The sequence below is a fragment of the Babylonia areolata genome, chromosome 33 (assembly GCF_041734735.1).
Source record: "Babylonia areolata isolate BAREFJ2019XMU chromosome 33, ASM4173473v1, whole genome shotgun sequence".
Lineage (NCBI taxonomy): Eukaryota > Metazoa > Mollusca > Gastropoda > Neogastropoda > Buccinidae > Babylonia > Babylonia areolata.
In genome coordinates this window covers 14,241,397-14,266,525 of record NC_134908.1, presented here as the reverse complement: position 1 = coordinate 14,266,525, position 25,129 = coordinate 14,241,397, and the positions used below count along the sequence as shown (strand labels likewise).

The 25,129-nt window shown below is 40.1% G+C and overlaps 1 long non-coding RNA gene and 1 pseudogene across 2 annotated transcripts in view; both read left to right on the top strand.

Annotated features, from left to right (window-relative positions):
- LOC143277253 (uncharacterized) overlaps positions 1-18,430 on the top strand; it is a 31,530-nt pseudogene extending 13,100 nt beyond the window's left edge. Inside the window, exons 4-8 of the transcript XR_013053709.1 lie at positions 3,980-4,118; positions 4,394-4,545; positions 5,426-5,534; positions 6,800-6,846; positions 15,192-18,430. The product of XR_013053709.1 is annotated as an uncharacterized LOC143277253 (transcript). The remainder of the gene's footprint in view (positions 1-3,979; positions 4,119-4,393; positions 4,546-5,425; positions 5,535-6,799; positions 6,847-15,191) is intronic.
- Position 18,431: 1 nt separating this feature from the next.
- LOC143277254 (uncharacterized) lies at positions 18,432-24,926 on the top strand. Its single transcript, XR_013053710.1, has 2 exons — positions 18,432-19,037; positions 19,160-24,926. It is a non-coding gene; the product is annotated as an uncharacterized LOC143277254 (long non-coding RNA).
- Positions 24,927-25,129: the final 203 nt, after the last annotated feature.

Here is a 25,129-nt window from a genome sequence, read left to right as displayed (position 1 = left end):
CTCTACCTTATTCTTATAAACTGGCAACTTCTGAAGCTAGCTGAAACAATACCTATGTGCTGATGATGCTGTTAGCTGTTCCAGCCATAGTGAAAATAAGGAACGAATCATTCACTGAAAACCTTTTCTTTGGATCTGTGATCTGAGCAATGATGTGTTTATCTGCCATTCGAATGACTCACTCTGTGCCTATGGCACTGCAAAAGAAACTGTCTCCAAAACAACACACACATTTTTTTTTTTTTTTTTTTTTTTCAAAATTTTAAAACTTGTTCAACAGTTCCCTTCTGAATTGTACCGATTTGAACTTTTGAAAATATGTTTGAAGAACGGGTACAGCCTGACTTTGAATGGTAAATCTGTGTTGAATGTTCTGATCATACAACATTTTGATGACTGACCAATGTTGAGTGGGTTTAGTTTTTGTGATGGATGGTTGCATTGTGGTCACCTGGTATTTCTGTCTGTTCCCCCTCACAGCTTTTTCCCCCATTGTTATCTTCACTTTCTCAAATTAATGTGTTTCATGTTACTTTTTCATCAGGCGAAACCTGTGGTGACTATGAATTCTTGTCTTGACATTACTGTTGTTGTTTTTAACTCACATGTGACATATGTATTTTAGTGTGTGTGTGCATGTGCGTGTGTGTGTGTGTGTGTGTGTGTGTGTGTGTGTGTGTGTGTGTGTGTTTGCAGTGTCGGTTTGTGCACATGTGTGGATGGGTTTGGGTTCGGAGGGCGTGGCCCATTTTCCTCCTTGTTTTTATTTCAGTCTTTTGTCTTCTGCTGTATTTCTCTTCACTGTGTTCTAATGTATTTACTTGTTTGTGGATGTTGTCTTAGTGATTTATTTCATTTTTGACTCACTTGTGTAAACAGTGTGAGTCTTTGTGAAAACCCGTTGTTTGTTGTTGTTTTTGTTTTTGTGTATGTGTGTGTATGTCCGTGGTAAACTTTAACATTGTCATTTTCTTTGGAAATAATTTGTCTGCCATAACCAAATTTGGATTAATACCACATAGTGGGAAAAAAAATCTTCCTAGTCATACAAATAATAGGTTATAAGTTTTCTGGATTAAGCTATACGGTTTATTTCATTGAGGATCTGAATGAAAAAAATCACAATTTTTGGTTTGGTTGAAGATGAGCTGGCCTTGTTTGCAATTAAAAGAAAAGAAATACAAATTCTGGGCAGACAGAACACATACAGTGACACTAACGACAAGCCCACAAAATGGTGACCACATTCTGTCTCCTTGTCTGTCTGTGTTGGTGATCATCTATGTTGAGGATTGGATTTTATCCGTGTTGGTGATTAGATTCTGTCTGTGTAGGTGATTGTCTGTGATGATGATTGGATTCTGTCTGTGTTGATGATTGGATTCTGTCTGTGTTGGTGATTGGATTCTGTCTGTCTGTGTAGGTGATTGTCTGTGATGGTGGTTGGATTCTGTCTGTCTGTGTTGGTGATTGGATTCTGTCTGTCTGTGTTGGTGATTGGATTCTGCCTGTGTTGGTGATTGGATTCTGTTTGTCTGTATATTTCAGTGATTGGATTCTGTGATTCTGTCTGTATGTGTTGGTGATTGCATTCTGTGTGTGTGTGTGTGTGTGTGTGTGTGTGTGTGTTTTGCATTCTGTCTGTGTTGGTGATCGCATTCTGTCTGTTCATGTTGGTGATTGGATTCTGTCTTTGTTGGTGATTGGATTCTGTCTGTCTGTGTTGGTGATGATTCTGTCTGTCTGTGTTGGTGATTGGATTCTGTCTGTCCGTGTCGTGTTGGTGATTGGATTCTGTCTGTCTTGTGTTGGTGGTGATTGGATTCTGTCTGTCTTGTGTTGGTGGTGATTGGATTCTGTCTGTCTGTGTTGGTGATTGGATTCTGTCTGTCTGTGTTGGTGATTGGATTCTGTCTGTCTTGTGTTGGTGGTGATTGGATTCTGTCTGTCTTGTGTTGGTGGTGATTGGATTCTGTCTGTCTTGTGTTGGTGGTGATTGGATTCTGTCTGTCTTGTGTTGGTGGTGATTGGATTCTGTCTGTCTTGTGTTGGTGGTGATTGGATTCTGTCTGTCTGCGTTGGTGGTGATTGGATTCTGTCTGTCTGTGTTGGTGGTGATTGGATTCTGTCTGTCTGTGTTGGTGATTGGATTCTGTCTGTCTTGTGTTGGTGGTGATTGGATTCTGTCTGTATATGCTGGTGATTGGATTCTGTCTGTCTGTGTTGGTGATTGGATTCTGTCTGTATATGCTGGTGATTGGATTCTGTCTGTATATGCTTGTGATTGGATTCTGTCTGTGTCTGTGGTTGGTGATTGGATTCTGTCTGTATATATATAAATATATATATATATATATATATATATATATATATATATATATATATATATATATATATATATATATATATATGTTAGTGATTGGATTCTGTCTGTTTATGTTGGTGATTGGATTCTGTCAGTTTATGTTGTTTATTGGATTCTGTCTGTTTATGTTGGTGATTGGGTTCTGTCTGTGTTGGTGTGTCAGTGGGCGTGGCTCATTTTCGTTCTTGTTTTTATTTCAATCTTTTGTCTTCTGCTGTATTTCTCTTCACTGTATTCCATTGTATTTACATGTCTGTGTATGTTGTCTTATTGACCCATCGATGTGTTTACTGCGTATGAATATTTTAAAGTGGATACTGAATCAACTAGAATGAACATGAAAGAGAACTTGAATGGACCGCTTTGCAGTTTCTGTCAGCCTGTTGAACGCGCAGATCTAGAGAAAAAAGCTACATGTTGCCGCGTGCCTGAGGTGATGGCAATGTCTCCTCTACCGCCATCTTTAAAAAGAATTTCTTAAATAATTGAGATATACCAAAAAAAAAAAAAAAAAAAAAGAAAGATTTAAACAGCGTTATCACCTGGAATATTGATATCAATTTATGATGCAAAAAAACGTGTGTTTAGATAATTTTTGAACTTCATTGGCAGGTGTACTTTAGCACTATAAGTACATCTACTTACTTTGCTTGGTTCTCTGCAGAGAAAAGTAACATACTCTTTTATATATATATATATATGGATCTGTCCCTAAGCTCAGACACCTCCTCAAAACTGAAACTGATAGAAGCACTATGTTTTTTTCTTTGTTTATTTGTTTGTTTAATTCTTCATTTGCTGTTTAACGTGTGAGCACACTATTAGCTTTAAGCATATTGATGCTTTTTTTTTATCATTGTTTATATTCATAATTTGCATAATTTATGTGTATTGTTGAACGACTAAAGGTTATTCAAACCAGACTGAGTAATGGTGATCACATATACAAACACTCACACACATGCACATGCACATGTGCACAAACACACACACACACACACACACACACACACACACACACACACACACACACACACACACACACACACACACCCCATTTATGTACTTGTTGTGTTCTGTTACCAATTTCTTTTGATAATTTTATTCATTTATTTACTTGTTCATTTTCATACATACGTGGCATTGATTTTATTTGTTTGTTCATTTATCTGCATATTGGGTATTGATTTTTTTATTTGTTTATTCATTTATTTACATACTTGGTATTGATTTTGTTTATTTTTTTCTTATACATACTGGGTATTGATTTTATTTAGTTATATACATACTGGGTGTTGATTTTATTTAGTTATATACATACTGGGTGTTGATTTTATTTAGTTATATACATACTGGGTCTTGATTTTATTTAGTTATATACATACTGGGTATTGATTTTATTTAGTTATATACATACTGGGTGTTGATTTTATTTAGTTATATACATACTGGGTATTGATTTTATTTAGTTATATATATACTGGGTGTTGATTTTATTTGCTTATTCATCTATATACATTCTGGGTATTGTTTTTAATGATCATTGATTATGCATGGTGGGTATTGATTTTGTTGATCACTGATTGATCAATTGATTTCTTTGTTTGCTGACAGGAGGTAGCTGCTCCCAAGAGCAACTGGCGTGCCAAGCATGAGGATTTCATCAACACAGTGCGTGCAGCCCGCGGGGTGTCCAAGGCCATGGCTGAGGGAGGTCCTCTGCCCCCCCCTCCCCCACCCAGCATCAATCCTGGTTCGTGTGTGTGTGTGTGTGTGTGTGTGTGTGTGTGTACATGTGAATGTTTGTGTGTGTGCGTGTGTGTGTATGTGAGCGTTTACATTTTTGTGGAAAATTTGAGTGTGTGTTTGTGCTGATTAGAGAAGTGAAGAGGAGGAAAGGAGGAAAGAGACCAAAAAAGAAAATTACTGTCTTAGTTTAAGAGTATTAGACATATTGTTTGTATAAATGTATGTGTGTGTGTGTGTGTGTGTGTGTGTGTGTGTGTGTGTGTGTGTGTGTGTGCACAGACTACATCCAGTGCCCATACTGCTCGCGGCGATTCAACCAGCAGGCTGCAGAACGACACATCAACTTCTGCAAGGAGCAGTCACAGAGGATCAACAACAGGCCGCCACCCAATGCTGCAGCTAAAGCCAAGCAGGCCACCACACGCATGCAGGTAACGTCTCCGGACAGTGGGTTGGCTCCATAGGGGAGCAGACCAACAGCGAGAATAGTCAGAAAGCGTGACGCCGAAAGTGCAAACTTTGGACAGACCAAAATCTGACCACAGTAATATTATCCAAAAGTGTGTACTGGTTGAGTGAGTGGATATTCTCTTCATTCCAGCTCTTTTCACACATGCAAATCTCATGCAGTGAAGTTTTTTGGGGAGGAGGTGGTTGTTTTCAACATATGGTTGTTTCTTAATTTATAGAATGGCATTTTTCTTATCATTAAAGTCATTTGAATGTTGTAATGCAGTGTGCATTAATTATGACATGTTACCTAATTATTATGTTAGAAAATGTGGCAACACAGCTTGCATTGATTACTTTTTCTTTGTTTTTTTTTTTTTTTTACTTCGCATGCAAATTTACCAGTATTTGGGCAGATTCCTTCTTGGCTGAGATAGTGTATCAGGTCTGTTACTTGAGTAAAATCCCTGCCATTGTAAGGCTAAAGCACACCAACATTCCAACATTAACATTGTGTGTATTATATCATATATTATTTCTGCACATTGTCACATTCTCAGCTTGATAGTATTGAAATAACTTTTTAGAGAATAAAACAAAAGTACAAAATGTTATTTACGCAATCTGCACATACACACACACACACATACGCACACACACACACACACACACACACACATCTGGCTCTTAAGAATTAAAAAAAAAAAGAATTTAACGTAGGATAAAGGTTTTCTGAGCTCTAGAATTCAGTTCAAAAGTTCTATAGCGTGGTCCTGACGGCAGCAGCTGATAATGCCTTACCACCAGGCCATCACTCCACACAGTTGTGGGTCAGTGGCGTGTCACCCTCACTGTGTGCAGTACCAGGCCCCCCGACCCAAGGCCAAAGGAGCCCCAGCCACAGGAGGCAGTGGGTCTGGTGGCCACCTGTCAGGGTCAGCCAGGGGAGCACCTGGCGGCACCAGACCAGGTGAGACTGTGGGGGGAAGGCTGGGGTGGAGGGAGGGGGGAGGTTGGGGTTTGGGGCAGATCGGGTGAGACAGTGGAGAGGGAGAGGAAGAGAGAGAGTGGTGAGGGTGTGGATGGGGGTGGAAGAAAGAAAGAGAGAGAAGGGTGGGGATGGATGGGGTGTGATCGGAGGGAGGGGGGAGGTTGGGGTTTGGGGCAGTGGAGAGGGAGAGGAAGAGAGAGACTGGTGAGGGTGTGGTTGGGGGTGGAAGAAAGAAAGAGAGAGAAGGGTGGGGATGGATGGGGTGTGATCGGAGGGAGGGGGAATGGGTATGATCAAAGTGAGAATGAGAGGAAGAAAAAGAGAGTGAAATGTGTGTGTGTGTGTGTGTGTGTAAAACAGTAAAAAGGAAGAAATAAATTTAGCTATACACATACATACACACATACACACACATACAGACATGCATACAGAGAAAACAACACAACACTACACACAGATATACAGCACACACATGCACATAAATCCCCCTTCCCCTTACCCCCCCCCTCCCACACACACACACACAACACACACACAACACACACAAAATTGCACTGGCACTCTCCACTTCAATCAATTAAACCCCATTAGTGGGGACAGTGGTTGCCTCCTCTGCTGTTGTGATGGTCATATTCTGACACAATGTGGATGCTGATATAGCACCTGTCCTCAGATGGAGACCAAGCTCTAAGCACTTTACAAACACGGGGTCATTTGCACAACAGGCTGCCTACCTGGGTAGAGCCAATTGATGGCTGCCGTTGGGCACTCATTTGTTTCCTGTGTCATTCAATCATATTTCAGGCATGCACACATACACACTCAGACATGTAACATTTTACGTATATAACCCTTTTGTTTATTTACCATGCCATGTAGGCAGCCATACTCCATTTTCGGGAGTGTGCATGGAGGGTATGTTCTTGTTTGCATAACCCACCGAACACTGACATGGATTACAGGATCTTTAACATGCGTGTTTGATATTCTGCGTGCATATACACATTAAGGGGGTTCAGGCACAAGCAGGTCTGTATATATGTTGACCTGGGAGATCGTAAAAATCTCCACCCTTTACCCACAAGGCACCATTACTGAGATTCAAACCCGGGACCCTCAGATTGAAAGTCCAGTGCATTAACCACTCGGCTATAGCGCCCGTCAATCATACAGATTATCATACAGTCTGTTGATGTAATGACTGTGGGCGCTGTGATGATCAGCGGTGTTGGTCTGTCTGTCAGGAGTGGGGCCTTCTCCTGCTGCCAGAGGTCGTGCTGGGTCCTATCAGGTACACATCTGTGTGTGTGTGTGTGTGTGATTAAACCAGATGTGTGTGTTTGTTTGTGTGTGCGTGTGTGTGTGTGTGTATGTGTTGTGTTTGTGTGATTAAACCAGATGTGTGTGTAAATGTGTGTTTGTGTGTGTGGAGTGATGGCCTAAAGGTAACGCGTCCGCTTAGGAAGCGAGAGAATGTGAGCGCGCTGTTTCGAATCACGGTTCAGCCGCTGATATTTTCTCCTCCTCCACTAGACCTTGAGTGGTGGTCTGGACGCTAGTCATTCAGATGAGACAATAAACCAAGGTCCCGTGTGCATCATGCACTTAGCGCACGTAAAAAAATCCACAGCAACAAAAGGGTTGTTCCTGGCAAAATTCTGTAGAAAAATCCACTTCGAAAAGAAAAACAAAATAAAACTGCACGCAGGAAAAAATACCAAAAAAAAAGAAAAAAAGGGTGGCGCTGTAGTGTAACGACGCGCTCTCCCTAGGGAGAGCAGCCCGAATTTCACACAGAGAAATCTTTTGTGATAAAAAGAAATACAAATACAAATACAAATGTATGTGTGTGTTGTGTGTGTGTGTGACTAAACCCAATATGTGTGTGTGTGTGTGTGTGCGTGTGTGTATTGTGTATGTGTGATTAAACCAGATGTGTGTGTGTGTGTGTTGTATTTATGTGATTAAACCAGAAGTGTGTGTGTGAAGGGTATATGTGTGTGAATAAAACCATGTGTGTGCATGTGTAGACTTGTTTGCATGTTGTGAGGCAAGAGAGGATGTTTAAAGGACAGTGGAGCACTAGTAATTGTCCTTCGTTTTCTGTCTTTTCACTCTCAGTGCCATTAGCAGGAGCACTAGTGCAGAACTGTAAATGTCCGTTTTTCTTTTTGTAGAATGGTTTCTGTACCACTAGATACACTTTTGATTAGAACTTTTTTATTTAAATTTAAAAAAAAATGTTTTAGTTTTATTTTCTTATGTTTCCATCAGTTACCATCAGTAACATAGTCACCATCAATTTGAATATCATATTCTTTCAGGGCATATTCTTCCAATAGCTGAGTGAGGTATTTAGAAATTCTCTGTAACCAGTGCCAGTGATTTGGTTTAGTAAACAACTGTAGACAACAACCTGAGTTTCAATGATTAAAAAAGACATTATATTGCTCTGAAATTCAGTCTATTTCAGTCATGTCCTCAATTTTTGTTGTTGTTTTTTTAATGAGAAATATATTCACACACAGCAGCAGTGTTTTATAAGCTGCAGATATTACACCAGAAATTTCACATTAAAAACAGATATAAACTAAAGGGCATAATTAACTTAAACCTTACCACAGGAAATGAACACACTCACAAAGCACAAGGCAACAGAAAAATGAGAATACCCTTACAACAAAGACACAATATACACACAACCAAACTTTACTGGTGGTCACATTTATTCATTGTCATCATCATTTCCACTGAAGCCACTGAAAGCTTTGTCTTCACTGTCAGAATAGCGCACAGTTTCCTTTGCCAAGTTTGCTTCGCTTCTGCTTCAGTTTGATATTTGGGTGAAATGATGGACAACAAACACTGTTACTGTCAGAGAGACAAAGGCACAGAGTAACCTGAGAGTAACTGTACTGGTGCTTGTTTCTTGTTTAACATTTCTCTCTTTACCTCATTTCCATTTTGTTAGGTGTCTTTGGAAACAGTAAAGACAGAGGTTGTGTTTTTCCTTTCAGGTTTTATTGACAGGAAATGCAGCTTTTGGGGGGTTGTCTGTAAATGAAATTGATTTTTTTTTTTTTTTTTTTTTTTTTAAATGGAGAATAGGTTTCTGCTCCTTTTTCTCTGTAGTCTGTCTCATTGAGATGAGATAGAAATAGAAGTTTGTGCATACACTGTAAGGGTGTGTGTACTGGGTAATACAGGATGAGAATAGTATGGTAGATTGTGAAAAATGGATTGTAGATGGTTTGGAGCTGTTTTACATTGGAAATGGGTAATAATAATAATGATAATGGATACTTATATAGCACACTATCCAGAAATCTACTCTAGGTGCTTTACAAAAATGCTTTTGTTAACATAAAACATTACATCAATGTTACATACACACGCCAAAATGTGACCACACACACACACACACACACACAAAAACGCTTTTGTTAGCATAAAACATTACATCAATGTTACATACACACGCCAAAATGTGACCACACACACACACACACACACACACACACACACACACACACACACACACACACACACACACACACTGCATACATACATTTTAACATGCATGTGTATCTAACAGCTACCCTAACACATACGCACACATAGGCAGGCACAAACTTACATAAACACATGCACACACAATACACATTCATATACATGCATGTAGTTATGTACACATACATATGTATATACACACATCGTCAAGCACAGCTAACGCAAAGGAAGTGGACCTGCCACAATTGAACTTATTGCTGAGGGAAAAGGTGAGTTTTGAGACCAGATTTAAAAGATGCTAGGGAATCAGAATAACGGAGGTTATCAGGGAGCGCTTGTTCCATGTCTTTGGCGATTGAAAAGAAAACGATCTGTGTCAAGTACTGAAAATTTAGCTGATTTTTGTTATTTAAATTTTTTTAAAATTTTTTAATTTTTTTTTTTTTTAAGGCTTATGGACTAAGACAGAAGAAATAAAAAAAGACTGGTCAAAGTGGAAATGCTCGAATATGCCAGCAAGCACTTTAAAAAACTCCAAATTGATTCCAGTTGTTCTCAGACTTCCCTTTGAGTATCTACAGAACAGACTGGCAGGAGTATTGTACTGAAGAAGTTATGATTTTCTTTGTTTTTCAGGATTCTGTATGCTGTTTAAAACAATAAATGAATGCAGTCATTTTGCTGCTGAAAATATTTCAAAGACACAATGTTAATCCAAGCACTGGCTAGACATGAATGTTTCACTTTTTGAAAAGAGCAAAATTTATTGCACTTCATACTTATTTTTTGATTTTGTTGTATTGTTCTTTTTGTTGACTAATCAAGGATTATTATCTTAGCACAACATTGTGTATATTTTTAGAATTTGTCATTATCTGAAACTTTTTATTGTTCTAGGTATTCCTGTTAGATTTTGTAAAAATTATGTGTTGCTTAAAGAGCTTTAACCTGTAGAATGATGTGTTCAGTGTTATCATTGTCTGATATGTTTTCTTTTCTGGTTACATGTTCATTTTCACTGCTTCTGTAAACGCAGACGTTTCCTCTTTTTCTTTCTTTCTTTTCCATCATTTAGCAATTATATCTTAATCTGCATTTCTCTTGGGGTTTTTTTTTGTCAGCTATACAGAAAGATTTCTGGTTCTTCATGTAACCCATGCACCTGAACCCATTGATTGCTGAGGAAGTCAGTGTGGCCTGAAGTTGAAATGCAGTAACTGCTTGTTGTGCATTTCTGAATTGTGTCATTGATTCTGTTGAACAAAAGCAATGCAATCCCCAAAGGAAGAAGTCCTGATAAAGATTGGTGACCAGCGCCCTGCTCTGTTAGCTCAGTCTGACCTCAGTGAGTGACAGCCCCTCACTGATGAGACATAGCTCAGTCTGACCTCAGTGAGTGACAGCCCCTCACTGATGAGACATAGCTCAGTCTGACCTCAGTGAGTGACAGCCCCTCACTGATGAGACATAGCTCAGTCTGACCTCAGTGAGTGACAGCCCCTCACTGATGAGACATAGCTCAGTCTGACCTCAGTGAGTGACAGCCCCTCACTGATGAGACATAGCTCAGTCTGACCTCAGTGAGTGACAGCCCCTCACTGATGAGACATAGCTCAGTCTGACCTCAGTAACAGCCCCTCACTGATGAGACATAGCTCAGTCTGACCTCAGTGAGTGACAGCCCCTCACTGATGAGACATAGCTCAGTCTGACCTCAGTGAGTAACAGCCCCTCACTGATGAGACAACTCATCAGCAGCAGTCACTGGGTTCATGCTTCATCACTCCATCAGTTTTTGTTGGTTTTTCTCTTTTCTTTTCTTTTTCTGTTTTATTTCATGTTTTTTTTCTTCTTTGTGTGTGTGTGTGTTTTGTTTTTGGTCAGTGGCACAGAAACATTTCTGGTTCTTAATGTAACCCATGCTCCTTAAACAAGTATTTGAAATAACCTATTGGAGACCACCACCATTTTCTTTAAGCAGAATTTATTTTGTGGCAACAGCTTTTTAAAAGTTTGTTGTTGTTTTTTTCTGTTTGTTACCCACAGTATCAGCCATTGTAAGTACCTTGTTTTGTTTCACCCTTGACTTGATTCTCTACAAAGTCTTCACCCTCATCCCTCATTCCCCCTTTCCCCCTCACCCACCTATCTCTCTCCTTGTTACTGCAGTGTAATCTTTGTCATTTCTCAGTTCTAACAAGCAAGCATTGTGGTTTAAAACTTGCCAAGACAATGAGCACCTGACCAAAGAGCTGAAGTTGGCTGAACCACTGACCAGGACGTAGTTCAGTGTGGTGACCAAAGAGCTGAAGTTGGCTGAACGACTGACCAGGACGTAGTTCAGTGTGGTGACCAAAGAGCTGAAGTTGGCTGAACCACTGACCAGGACGTAGTTCAGTGTGGGCAGCTCTGTGCCTGTTAACCCCTTGGCTGTTGAATCTAGCTGAATTGAGATCAGTGTGGCATGAGACTGAAGAGCAGTTAGTGCTGTTTCTCTGCTTACCAAGGGTCCTGACCGGTTTTGCTGATAAAAAATAATGCAGCCCCAAGGGTGGAAGGTCTGAATAAAGAACTGTGGTTGACCTGTAAGCTCTGTCTTATCTCAGTGAGGTGACAGCCCTTTGACGACAAGCATACCGTGAAATCGGGCTGTGTAAGCCACATCCCCTCATTTTTTTTTAAGAATTGGGAATTTATTCTCACATAAGCTGCAGTTGTTTATTAGCCGCAAATGTTGTACCAAAAAAAACAAAAAACAACAACAACAAAAACAGGTGCAAAAATGTCTCAAAATTAGCCATAGAAAGTGAAATGAAATGGCCAATTCGATTGCCTCCAGTTTGAAAGCTGCATTGTAAGCATTGCATCATGTTTTCGGCATGACGGAAGGTGTCTGAGCAAGGGCCATCAGCTGAATGGTTCGTGTGCATGAAGGCCATGTATGAATTTGGTGGTGACAAAACATGAACAGTTAACACTAACACACTTTTGCAGTGACTTTTTAATTGATGATGAGTGAAAACCAGTGAAGAGATTGAATGTGAATTAAAAATAATAGACTGCAGACTGACAGCGACACATGATTTGACCTAAACGTGTCGTCAGGAAAACCCACAACACTGGAAAAGCCACAAACAATCTGCTTGTTATTTTAGCCACAGGAGTCATATCAAGGGAGAAAGGTGCAGCTAATGGTCTGAATTTTAAGGTACTTGTCAGCAACTTAACTCACTCCACCCTGCAGTTTTCTCCCCTGATTCTCACTGCATACTGTTCATTTATAGGTTAGTACATAAAAGATAATGATAATATTAATAACAAGCTTTGCATTGATGTATATGCAAAAAATTGTTTACATTGACAGGAAAAATGTTATTTCAAGTTAGGTAATAACAATTTAAAAACAGATGTGTAACACAGAGAGTTGGCTGGTGTAAAGCATTTTTCCTGACCTCATATTTCTGCTTGTTTCTGCACTCTGTTTTCAAAATTTTCATGGTATTTGATATGAGATGCAGAAGGTCAGGTTTGAAAACAAAAAAAAAACAAAAAAAAAAAAAAGGAAAAAAAAAAGTATGCCTCACAGAACAAAGTAATATGTTCTGATTGGTTGCTTTCAAGAAAGAAAGAAATAATCCGAAACTGCTATAAACAGCTTATAACGTCATGAATGATGCAACTTGGCAGATTCAGAAATTTCTCAGCTTCGAATCCCAATCCAGAATGCTGGTAGGAAAGCGTGGTGTGTTGCACGTACCTGGATGGTGCAGAGAGAGTGAACCAGTGGTCTGATGTGTGCTGTAATGTTCTTCCCTGACCCATGACTCTCTCTTTCCCACCCCCACTTCCTCAACACCCCCCCACACTTACCCCTTCCATTCCCTGTTGAATGATGTGACAGCCAAGTGTACTGGAATGGTAAAAGGGTGGAATGTATGCATGCATGTGTGTGCATGTGTTTTTGTGCACGTGAGTGTTTCTGTAAGATGTTGCATGTGAATGTTTGAGATGTATGTTTTCCGTCTCTGCAGTTGGTAAGCGAGCATGTTTTAATGCATGTTCATGTGTATGTGAGTGCATGAGAGTGTTTCTTTCAGATGTATATTTCTTTTTCTTCTTCACAATACTGTGGGAAGCCCATCAAGTGACTGGACATTTAAGTAATGTCTCATACAGATGATGATTATTGATACTTTGAGAAGACAGCTTGTAAACTGAGGGAGTGGTTGTGTTTTTTTAGCGTGTCTGGAGGGAAGTGGTGGTGGTCTGTGTGTAATGTCTGACTGACCTTTAACAAACCGATCTGATGCTGTCTTGCTCTGTGTGTGTAATGTCTGACTGACCTTTAACAAACCGATCTGATGCTGTCTTGCTCTGTGTGTGTAATGTCTGACTGACCTTTAACAAACCGATCTGATGCTGTCTTGCTCTCTGTGTGTAATGTCTGACTGACCTTTAACAAACCGATCTGACGCTGTCTTGCTCTCTGTGTGTGTTTCTCGTGGTGCTGTGGCCACAGTGTGTCTGGAGGAAGTAGCCCCTGTCCTTCTCCTGTCACATATTCCCGTTTCTTAAATCTGAAACTTTAACGGTGAGGGGGCAGGGAGTAGACGTAGATTCAGAGCAGCCTTCAGCACAGAGGAATGTGTGGGTGTGTTAGTGGTGTGTTGTGTGTGTGTGTTGTTGTTAATTTCTTTAAATCTTTTCACTTTGAGTGGTATTAGATGTGGTGTGTGTGTGTGTGTGTGTGTGTGTGTGTGTGTGTGCTTGAGTGCAGAGTTAGAGACAGACAGACAGACAGAGAGCCTGCATAAGTGTGTGTTTACTCATTTCCGTGTGCTGTGTCAGGTGGTGCAGAACTTGAGTTCCTCTGTAACTGTGTTGTATTGTGATGTGTTCCAAATCAGATGCTGTGGTGCTGCAGCAGCCTGTGACTGTTGTCATGCTCTGGACTAAGGAGCTTTTCTCCTTCTTTTTCATTTCATGAGAATGAAATGAGATAAATTTGTGTCATTCAAACATAGCAGTGCAGCTATACTGCCATACTGCTTCAGTTGAAGCATGGAAAGTCTTATCCATACAAACATACACTTTTATGTGTGAACACACACACACTCTCTCTCTCTTTCTCTCTGTCTCTGTCTCTGTCTCTCTCTCTTACACACACACACACACACATACACATAAACACTCTTAAACAAGTATACACACACACACACACACACACACACACATTAACACACACTAACACATGCTTACATACACACTTACACAAACACTCTTACAGTCATATTCTCATGTGTGCTTACATACACCACTGGTATGAAAATATATTATTGACATTTCAAACTATTCAGTACTGCATACATTTTTATCAGGGTACATTTGACTGTTTGCTTTGACTATTTTCAACACAATCCTATATTTGAGGGGTTCCTTGCAGTGTCATGTGTGTCTAGAGGCAGTGATATTCTCACAATGTGTGCTTTTTCTCTCTCCAAACAATTGTCCTTGAATCTGCATTTGTCTTTTGACCTTGAGGAATTTCATAATTTGTATGTGCATACTTTGGATTATGAAACAGGCATGCACAGTGCAATTTCATTGACTGATGGGTCTTTCCATCTTTCTGTGTGTCTGTCTTTATACTCCCCCTCACACACACACACACACACACACACACACACACACACAGATATGTGCACAGAGATAGAGAGACAGTGACAATGACAGTGTTTTATGGTCCTTTCAGCAACGAAGCCCGTTGGACGAGGGGGCATTATAAACAACTTGAGCACAGTTCAAGAAACACACATGCATCTCTTACCACCATATGACCTCTCCATCTTACCAAGCACAAACACGCTCATACCCACAAGCACTAACATGCTCACACCCGCAAGCACATACAACATAGCACTCTATGTCTAATATTACTGAAAATGAAAAGATGTTAAAGAAAGAATACACCTTCACTCACAACCTCACTCACTCTCCACACACACTTGCAAAAATGACAACAGACCATCTTGAAGATTCAACTGGAGAGAGAAGGAGAAATGTATATATCTAGGTGAATGATTAAGAGATCTATTTATAAGTACACACAATGTTGTGTGGTTGCAGAGCCGGCGCTAGGCACAGCCCACGGAACTACAGCAAGAACTCCAGTAACCAGCCGGACACCACCTTCCTCCACTCCACCACCTCCTCCAGCAGTGCCACCACCACCACCACCACCACCACCACCACCCCCCAGTCCCGCCGCCAGACCCGCCAGTTCTCCCACAACCCTCACCCCAAACTCTCCGGCATCGGAGACCACAACTTGGCGGACGAGAACGCTGGCTATGAGAATGCTCCGTCGACCCAAAGGAGGCTTCACTCTGGAGGAAAAAACCAACAGACAAAGAGAACCCCCCTATCGTATGTCAGCTCCAGAAAAGAACCCAGCTATGAGGACGATTTCTGCTACAGCTGCGGAGATCAATCCCCAGACAGTAATTATGCCGATGCTGAAGAGTACTTCTACAGTACCCCTCCAGATTTTCCGTCCAAGCCGTTGTTGCATTACAAGAACGGGACAGGGTCTGCCAAGAAGAGTCAGTTGGGTCAGGGGGGAGCTCTGTCGTCTGCCAACTCTGCTGCCCGCCTGTCCAAGTTCTGTCACGAGTGTGGTTCCCCTTACCCCATCCACACCGCCAAGTTTTGCTGTGAGTGTGGCACACGGAGGATGGCCATTTCTTGATAAGGTGCTTTTTTTTTTTTTTCCTCCTTTTTCTTTTATTTTCTCAAGCATGTTACTTTTTCTTCTTCATTTTGTTTGTTTTGTTGGGTTTTTTTTTGCTTCTTTTTCAAGCAAGTTATTGGGGGAACACTTTTGTCTCTTCCTTTTTTTTTGTTTGTTTGTTTTAGTTTTGGTGGGTTTTTTTGCTTTTTTTTTCAAGCATATTATTGCGGGGGAAATTCGCTTCCATTCATACACAAAGTATGCATTTATGAATGTGTTTGAGTCACAGTTGGTTGTGAAAGCAAAAATTTTAAAAATGACTTTTGTTTCTTCATCTCACGCAGTTTGTTCATTTAGTTCCCCATTAATTCACTTCAGGACAGGAAAAAACAACAATATGATTTTCTGCTAAAGCCAGACGTTGTGTAGCAAAACCAGATCAAACATGAAGTTGCAAGTTGTGTCACAGTCAGTGTTCAGGTTTCCACACAGAAAAAAATGTTGACATGTTTGCTGATAAAAAGGTGACAAAATTGTCTCTGCCACTTTACAAACTCTGAACCCATTTCAAATCATCTCTGCCACTTTACAAACTCTGAACCCTTTTTCAAATTGTCTCTGCCACTTTACTGAACCCTTTTCAAATTGTCTCTGCCACTTTACAAACTCTGAACCCATTTCAAATTGTCTCTGCCACTTTTCAAACTCTGAACCTTTTTCAAATTGTCTCTGCCACTTTACTGAACCCTTTTCAAATTGTCTCTGCCACTTTACAAACTCTGAACCCATTTCAAATTGTCTCTGCCACTTTACAAACTCTGAACCCATTTCAAATTGTCTCTGCCACTTTTCAAACTCTGAACCTTTTTCAAATTGTCTCTGCCACTTTACTGAACCCTTTTCAAATTGTCTCTGCCACTTTACAAACTCTGAACCCATTTCAAATTGTCTCTGCCACTTTACAAACTCTGAACCCTTTTCAAATTGTCTCTGCCACTTTACAAACTCTGAACCCTTTTCAAATCGTCTCTGCCACTTTACAAACTCTGAACCCTTTTCAAATCGTCTCTGCCACTTTACAAACTGAACCCTTTTCAAATCGTCTCTGCCACTTTACAAACTGAACCCTTTTCAAATCATCTCTGCCACTTTACGAACTGAACCCTTTTCAAATTGTCTCTGCCACTTTACAAACTGAACCCTTTTCAAATTGTCTCTGCCACTTTACAAACTGAACCCTTTTCAAATTGTCTCTGCCGCTTTACAAACTGAACCCTTTTCAAACTATCTTTGCCACTTTACAGAATCTCCTAATCATTTAAGAAGATTATACTCTGCCATTTTACAACCTACCAGGATCTGAATCATTTAAAAGATTTTTTTTTTTTTTTTTTTTTTTTTTTTTTTTTAAGATGAGCAGATGAAGTCCAGATTGTGTGAACTGTTCACATCAGTTCCTTTAACTGAGCATGTCATGAACATGGAAAAAAACACATGATCTTGTCTGTTTCCTCTGCATATAGCAGTGCCTTCAGGTTGCATTTAAAAAAAAAAAGATCTTAGGTACTCCAGTAAGCATCTGCTGGTATGAAAATATTATGTCTGGTGGAGCATTGATGTCATTTATGGTAGAGCTTAAGTACAGGTTTTGTTGAATTTTCTTGGGTGTCTGTGTACTATGCCTTGTAGGGAGGATGTCATGGTCCAGAACTGTAGAACTTAGAGCATGTTGTCTGCACTCAGGAATGGTCACATTTACATGGTGTATGTGTGTAGTAGATATTGTTCGCTTTGTAAGCTTTTATGGTGTATAATGATGCATACACAGTTATACGCTTAATTGTGAATCTAACATATTTTTTTTTTTACTGGTTTGCAGCACCTGTATCTTATTCTGTGAGAAAAATTTACTTTTTTTAAGAGTTTGGTATTGACAACTTATTTTATATATATATTCTTTTTTTAAAGTACAATTTTTTTTTAAAGCTTATACAGTTGTAACCAAGTGTCCTTTTGTTTCCAGCATGAATTGACCCCGAGTCAGAGGTGTTTTTATCTGGTTCATTCATGCTTCATGGAGTAACATTTTTTCTTAATCATTCACTGCAATAAAATGAATCAAAATACAGCAAAATAAATAATCTATTGCAATAATGTCAATCAAAATAAGTGATAAAGATTGAATACTTTGACACCAGTAAATATGGTCAGTGTGTGACTCCTTCACAGCCAGAACATGCAGGGTTTGTGTAGATCCATGGAGCAGGAAGGTGTGTGACTCCTTCACAGCCAGAACATGCAGGGTTTGTGTAGATCCATGGAGCAGGAAGGTGTGTGACTCCTTCACAGCCAGAACATGCAGGGTTTGTGTAGATCCATGGAGCAGGAGTGTGTGTGACTCCTTCACAGCCAGAACATGCAGGGTTTGTGTAGATCCATGGAGCAGGAGTGTGTGTGACTCCTTCACAGCCAGAACATGCAGGGTTTGTGTAGATCCATGGAGCAGGAAGGAGTGTGACTCCTTCACAGCCAGAACATGCAGGGTTTGTGTAGATCCATGGAGCAGGAGTGTGTGTGACTCCTTCACAGCCAGAACATGCAGGGTTTGTGTAGATCCATGGAGCAGGAAGGTGTGTGTGACTCCTTCACAGCCAGAACATGCAGAGTTTGTGTAGATCCCTGGAGCAGGAGTGTGTGTGACTCCTTCACAGCCAGAACATGCAGGGTTTGTGTAGATCCATGGAGCAGGAAGGTGTGTGACTCCTTCACAGCCAGAACATGCAGGGTTTGTGTAGATCCATGGAGCAGGAGTGTGTGTGACTCCTTCACAGCCAGAACATGCAGGGTTTGTGTAGATCCATGGAGCAGGAGGGTGTGTGACTCCTTCACAGCCAGAACATGCAGGGTTTGTGTAGATCCATGGAGCAGGAAAGAGTGTGTGTGACTCCTTCACAGCCAGAACATGCAGGGTTTGTGTAGATCCATGGAGCAGGAGTGTGTGTGACTCCTTCACAGCCAGAACATGCAGGGTTTGTGTAGATCCATGGAGCAGGAGTGTGTGTGACTCCTTCACAGCCAGAACATGCAGGGTTTGTGTAGATCCATGGAGCAGGAAGGTGTGTGACTCCTTCACAGCCAGAACATGCAGGGTTTGTGTAGATCCATGGAGCAGGAAGGAGTGTGTGTGACTCCTTCACAGCCAGAACATGCAGGGTTTGTGTAGATCCATGGAGCAGGAAGGTGTGTGTGACTCCTTCACAGCCAGAACATGCAGAGTTTGTGTAGATCCCTGGAGCAGGAAGGTGTGTGTGACTCCTTCACAGCCAGAACATGCAGGGTTTGTGTAGATCCATGGAGCAGGAAGGTGTGTGTGACTCCTTCACAGCCAGAACATGCAGGGTTTGTGTAGATCCCTGGAGCAGGAGTGTGTGTGACTCCTTCACAGCCAGAACATGCAGAGTTTGTGTAGATCCATGGAGCAGGAAGGTGTGTGTGACTCCTTCACAGCCAGAACATGCAGGGTTTGTGTAGATCCCTGGAGCAGGAAGGTGTGTGTGACTCCTTCACAGCCAGAACATGCAGAGTTTGTGTAGATCCATGGAGCAGGAGTGTGTGTGACTCCTTCACAGCCAGAACATGCAGGGTTTGTGTAGATCCATGGAGCAGGAGTGGAGGGACATGTAAACGAAGGGAACTGCAAGTGAAGAGGGGTAGGGGATGAAAGCATTTTCATGTCACGGGATTCTAAGATTCTACATGGTATCTGAAAGGACCATGTGGTGTATCTGAAAGGTTGCCCATGAGGAAAAGGAGCTGGAGTTTCACCCTGGTTATTTTGTTGATTAGATAATCCAGTTCAGCATTTTCAGCATCATACACAGAAGTACTTTATAATTACCAACATATCCTGTAGTGAAACAGTATTGTATTATCAATTTATATAGTACAATACACTGAAGCAGAAAATGTAGAGAAAGCAATCCTATGCCCACAAAGCATGTGTTGTGTCAAGAGTTTAATCTGCAAGTTGTCATGTTTTCTTTGTCTTTTTAGTCAGTACAAGGCACCGGTTTTTCCACTGATAGAAGAAGAAACGCAAAGTGTGTGTTTGATCAAGGATAAGGTGATATCTTTTTTACTTTTTCTTTTTCTTTAATGTGCTGCAAAGGTAGTTTTTCCTTTCCAGATTGGTTCTGACAATGCCTTTCTTTTGAAAACATATTCATAAAGGAAACCAGAAATCCCAGTGAAATTACAATTGTGTATGGTAATAAAAACACATAATCATATCCGTACATTAATACATAGAACCTAAAGATGTTATCTTAGTTTGTGTCTTTCACATGGAATTCTAGCAGAAGGAAAAAAATGGTAAATGTATATAACTGAATATTTGTTAAAGCCCTCGTCTGTATATACAGACAGCAGTTACAGATACTGGAGCAGATTCTGTGAGAGATCAGTTATTCCTTTTCTTGTGTTCGGCAAAATCAAGAAGCAGTCCTTTTTTCTCTTTTCTCCCTTTTGATCAGTACGTTTTGCCATATGGGGTGAAGTGTGATGGATCTGGAGCAAGAAGATGTAAATATGAAGGCAGTGCTATCATCTGTGTGGCTTTGTGATGCATTGACTGCAATGTTCATCATTTATGTAGTGCGGTGTCTTAGTGTGTTGGTGTAATTTGTACTGTGGGCATGATCTACGTTGTCTCAGCTGTGCATAAGCTTCTGTGATGTACTGATTGTGGGGCTGGGTTTCTGAGGTCAGTCTGTGATGTGCTGATTGTGGGGCTGGGTTTCTGAGGTCAGTCTGTGATGTACTGATTGTGGGGCTGGGTTTCTGAGGTCAGTCTGTGATGTGCTGAATAATAATGGCTTGTGAAGCCAGCTTTTGCATGTTTAAAAAAAAAAAATTATTTAGTCAGTAATTCTGTTCATTGTTATTCATTTATATTTTCTTTTGTTGGCTGTTTTTTTTCACAGCTATAATAGTTTATTCTCTTAGGAATTGTGTTAGTTTCTTGCATTGATTTTCCATTGTCTGTGCTTATCTCTTTCTTTTTTGTCGCAGATTTAAAGAATATCATTTTGTTGTATTCGTGGTGTACTTCCTGTGCTTTACAGTCTATCAGTATGTGGTATCCTTCAAACTTCATGCTCTTTTTGAAGGATGAAATTGTGCTTAACACAAAGATGGGATAAAAAAAGGTGTGTTTTTTTGTGTTCAGAATGTATTTATATGATATGAAAATAATTATGGACCAGGAGTATGGTTGTTGTATCGTTGACTGTGATAATTATATAATCATAGCTGCTAGTTCTCTGGGAATAGCGTTTGTTTCTGGGGAAATGGGGGAAACTCAAAACTTGAAGCTCATGCTTTTGAAATGTTTTCAAAGACAAACAGCCAAGTAAACTCGAACAGCTGTGTGCATGCACATGAGTTGGAATCATCATTTTCTCTTTGGATCAGTTTGAGCAGCCAGACATGACGGTGTTTTGAGATAAAATGCGGTGACTGTGTGATTAGGGCAAAGTATCACCACACCCACAATCCCAAAACAGTAAAATTACAAAATTTGTTTGATGAAGATGGGTCATTAATTGTTTTGACAACAAAGTATGTGATAATTCTTTGTATCGTATGTGTATTCACAGAAATCAGTGAGGTTAATGTTCATTGTTGTCTGTTTATCTGAAAAGAACTACACCGTGGATCATGAGACCAAAGCATTTTGTCCAGTGATACTTGTATTCAGTTGATGGTGACTGCTCCTCATTCGTCAAACTGGAGACCACAGCATTTGTCAGATGGCAGTGTGATGCTTGTTAAAAGGCGCAAACTAAGTGAATGTTAAAGTTCATGTTATTTGTGACATTTATCTCAAAGGTGAGACATTCCAGAGTCAGATGACCAGTGCATTTCAGATTTCAGTGGAAGACAAAGCAGAGTAGAGGGGTGGAGGTGAGGAACAGATCAGTTGAGTCACAGTGAATACAGAGTGGGGATGAGGAACAGATCAGTTAAGTCACAGTGAATACAGAGAGTGGAGGTGAGGAACAGATCAGTTAAGTCACAGTGAATACAGAGAGTGGGTGTGAGGAACAGATCAGTTAAGTCACAGTGAATACAGAGAGTGGAGGTGAGGAACAGATCAGTTAAGTCACAGTGAATACAGAGAGTGGAGGTGAGGAACAGATCAGTTAAGTCACAGTGAATACAGAGAGTGGAGGTGAGGAACAGATCAGTTAAGTCACAGTGAATACAGAGAGTGGAGGTGAGGAACAGGTCAGTTAAGTCACAGTGAATACAGAGAGTGGGGATGAGGAACAGATCAGTTAAGTCACAGTGAATACAGAGAGTGGAGGTGAGGAACAGATCAGTTAAGTCACAGTGAATACAGAGAGTGGAGGTGAGGAACAGATCAGTTAAGTCACAGTGAATACAGAGAGTGGAGGTGAGGAACAGATCAGTTAAGTCACAGTGAATACAGAGAGTGGAGGTGAGGAACAGATCAGTTAAGTCACAGTGAATACAGAGTGGGTGTGAGGAACAGATCAGTTAAGTCACAGTGAATACAGAGAGTGGAGGTGAGGAACAGATCAGTTAAGTCACAGTGAATACAGAGAGTGGGGATGAGGAACAGATCAGTTAAGTCACAGTGAATACAGAGTGGAGGTGAGGAACAGATCAGTTAAGTCACAGTGAATACAGAGAGTGGGGATGAGGAACAGATCAGTTAAGTCACAGTGAATACAGAGAGTGGGGATGAGGAACAGATCAGTTAAGTCACAGTGAATACAGAGAGTGGAGGTGTTCATGGCATTGGACTTCTGATCAGTGTTCATGGCATTGGACTTCTGATCAGTGTTCATGTCATGGCATTGGACTTCTGATCAGTGTTCATGGCATTGGACTGCTGATCTGTGTTCATGTCATGGCATTGGACTTCTGATCAGTGTTCATGGCATTGGACTTCAGATCAGTGTTCATGTCATGGCATTGGACTGCTGATCAGTGTTCATGGCATGACATTGGACTTCTGATCAGTGTTCATGTCATGGCATTGGACTGCTGATCAGTGTTCATGGCATTGGACTGCTGATCTGTGTTCATGTCATGGCATTGGACTTCTGATCAGTGTTCATGGCATTGGACTTCAGATCAGTGTTCATGTCATGGCATTGGACTGCTGATCAGTGTTCATGGCATGACATTGGACTTCTGATCAGTGTTCATGTCATGGCATTGGACTGCTGATCAGTGTTCATGTCATGGCATTGGACTTCTGATCAGTGTTCATGGCATGGCATTGGACTTCTGATCAGTGTTCATGGCATTGGACTTCTGATCAGTGTTCATGTCATGGCATTGGACTGCTGATCAGTGTTCATGTCATTGGACTTCTGATCAGTGTTCATGGCATGGCATTGGACTTCTGATCAGTGTTCATGGCATTGGACTTCTGATCAGTGTTCATGTCATGGCATTGGACTGCTGATCAGTGTTCATGGCAGTAGACTTCAGATCAGTGTTCATGGCAGTAGGCTTCTGATCAGTGTTCATGGCAGTGGACTTCTGATCAGTGTTCATGGCAGTAGACTTCAGATCCAGTGTTCACCACAGAGGCAGAGTTTGAGGCGGTGTTTGGGTGTGGTGCTGTGTCCTTGGGGAAGGCATTTTCCTCTGATTTTCCTCACACCACCCAGGTGTTCATGGGTACCTGTCTTAAGTTAGGGAAGGTAAAGATGGCTGAAGGGCCCTGCTTTCCTGTGTCAAGCCCCAGACACAGTGCATATGATCTCACTGCCCAGGTGCTGCTAAAAGGCCAGGAATCTTTAACCCTTTGAAAAAAATCAGTACAAAGACCAAATCATTTCATATTATGAAATGTTACTGGATTTTGATTGATGATAGATTCAAAGAGTATAAGAAAAGAATTAAATCTCTAAGTCTGATTTATCAAAGAACATTTTTTGTTTCTTTTTTCATTGCAAGTCCCTTTGTGTCTCAGTATCCTTATGATCATGATTGTCTTTTTATGGATTGTATTTACTCTTACTACATATCTTTATAGCTCATATTAAACATGTGGATTATTTATCAGTGTGGTGATATATTCGTTGTACATTGTAAAAACAAAAGAAAAGGTTTATTTGTTATTTATCAATATGGTGATATATTCTTTTCAGATTGTAAAAAAAAAAAAAAAAAAAAAAAAAAATTCTGTGACAACCTGCTGCTGCCATGCAAATTAATATTCCGTCCATTGCTCTTTCTTTGCAAACTTTATACATCTGCATAATTGTTTTAATGATCTCTCTGCCATTGTTGAATTTTAGCAGAGTGTATACAGAAGAAACAGGTAATCACACTAGAATGAATCTTGGGGATTTTCTGTCTCAAAACTACTGTTCCGGATTCTGTCAACTCTTTCACAAAATGAACTTGAAAAAAAAACATAACCTTAAATCAACAGAGTCAAGTCCACAAGATTAGACAATTGTGTTATGCTGGTAAAAACAACAGAAAAAAAGAAAAAAAAGAAGAAATTTATCTCTTAAAGTGATATAAAAATTACAGTGTGACTTAATGTTCCCCAGATAATCAAGACAACCTATTTTGGGGTCATTTCCTGGAAATGTGAGATTTGTATTTACATATTTTAATAGATGATAGCAGCAAACAGTAAATAAAATCATTGCAAAAATGCTTGAGTCAAATTTTTTTTTTCTTTTTTTCTTTTCTTTTATTTATTTATATTTTTTGCATATGGTTAACAAAATCTTATCAAGTGATGCGCCAAACAATTCTAATCAGAAATTTTTTTTTTTCAAAGAGCTCAGCAATTTTAGTTTAGTTTAGTTTATTTCATTTTTACTGTTCTGTCATATTTCTCATACTTTTATGTATTCTTTTTATATAATGATCTTTTGTTGCCACCATTTTATCCTTGTAAAGGCTTCCTAGCGAGAGAACTGTCAGTGGGTTTTGTGTAAATCAGTGTATGTACAATCATAATATGATTTGAAAAGCTTTACATGAAATACAGATATCTTCATTCATATATACAATGTTCATTTGCCTTGCTGATGGGAACTAGTATGCACAAATAAAATGGTTGAATTCAGTTTGTGCGTGTTGTATGATGTTGAGTTGGAGTTCACTGAGTAAAGGTGAAATTCCACAGACCAAAAAAGCCGATGTGAAATTCACATGGGAACTTAGCACTGAAACAAAAGGCATGAGCCTTTCTATCATTCCCTAAATTTATTGGCACTAGTTTTGCTAGAACTTTGCAAAATCACCAATACAAAATTTTTCTTTAGCATGA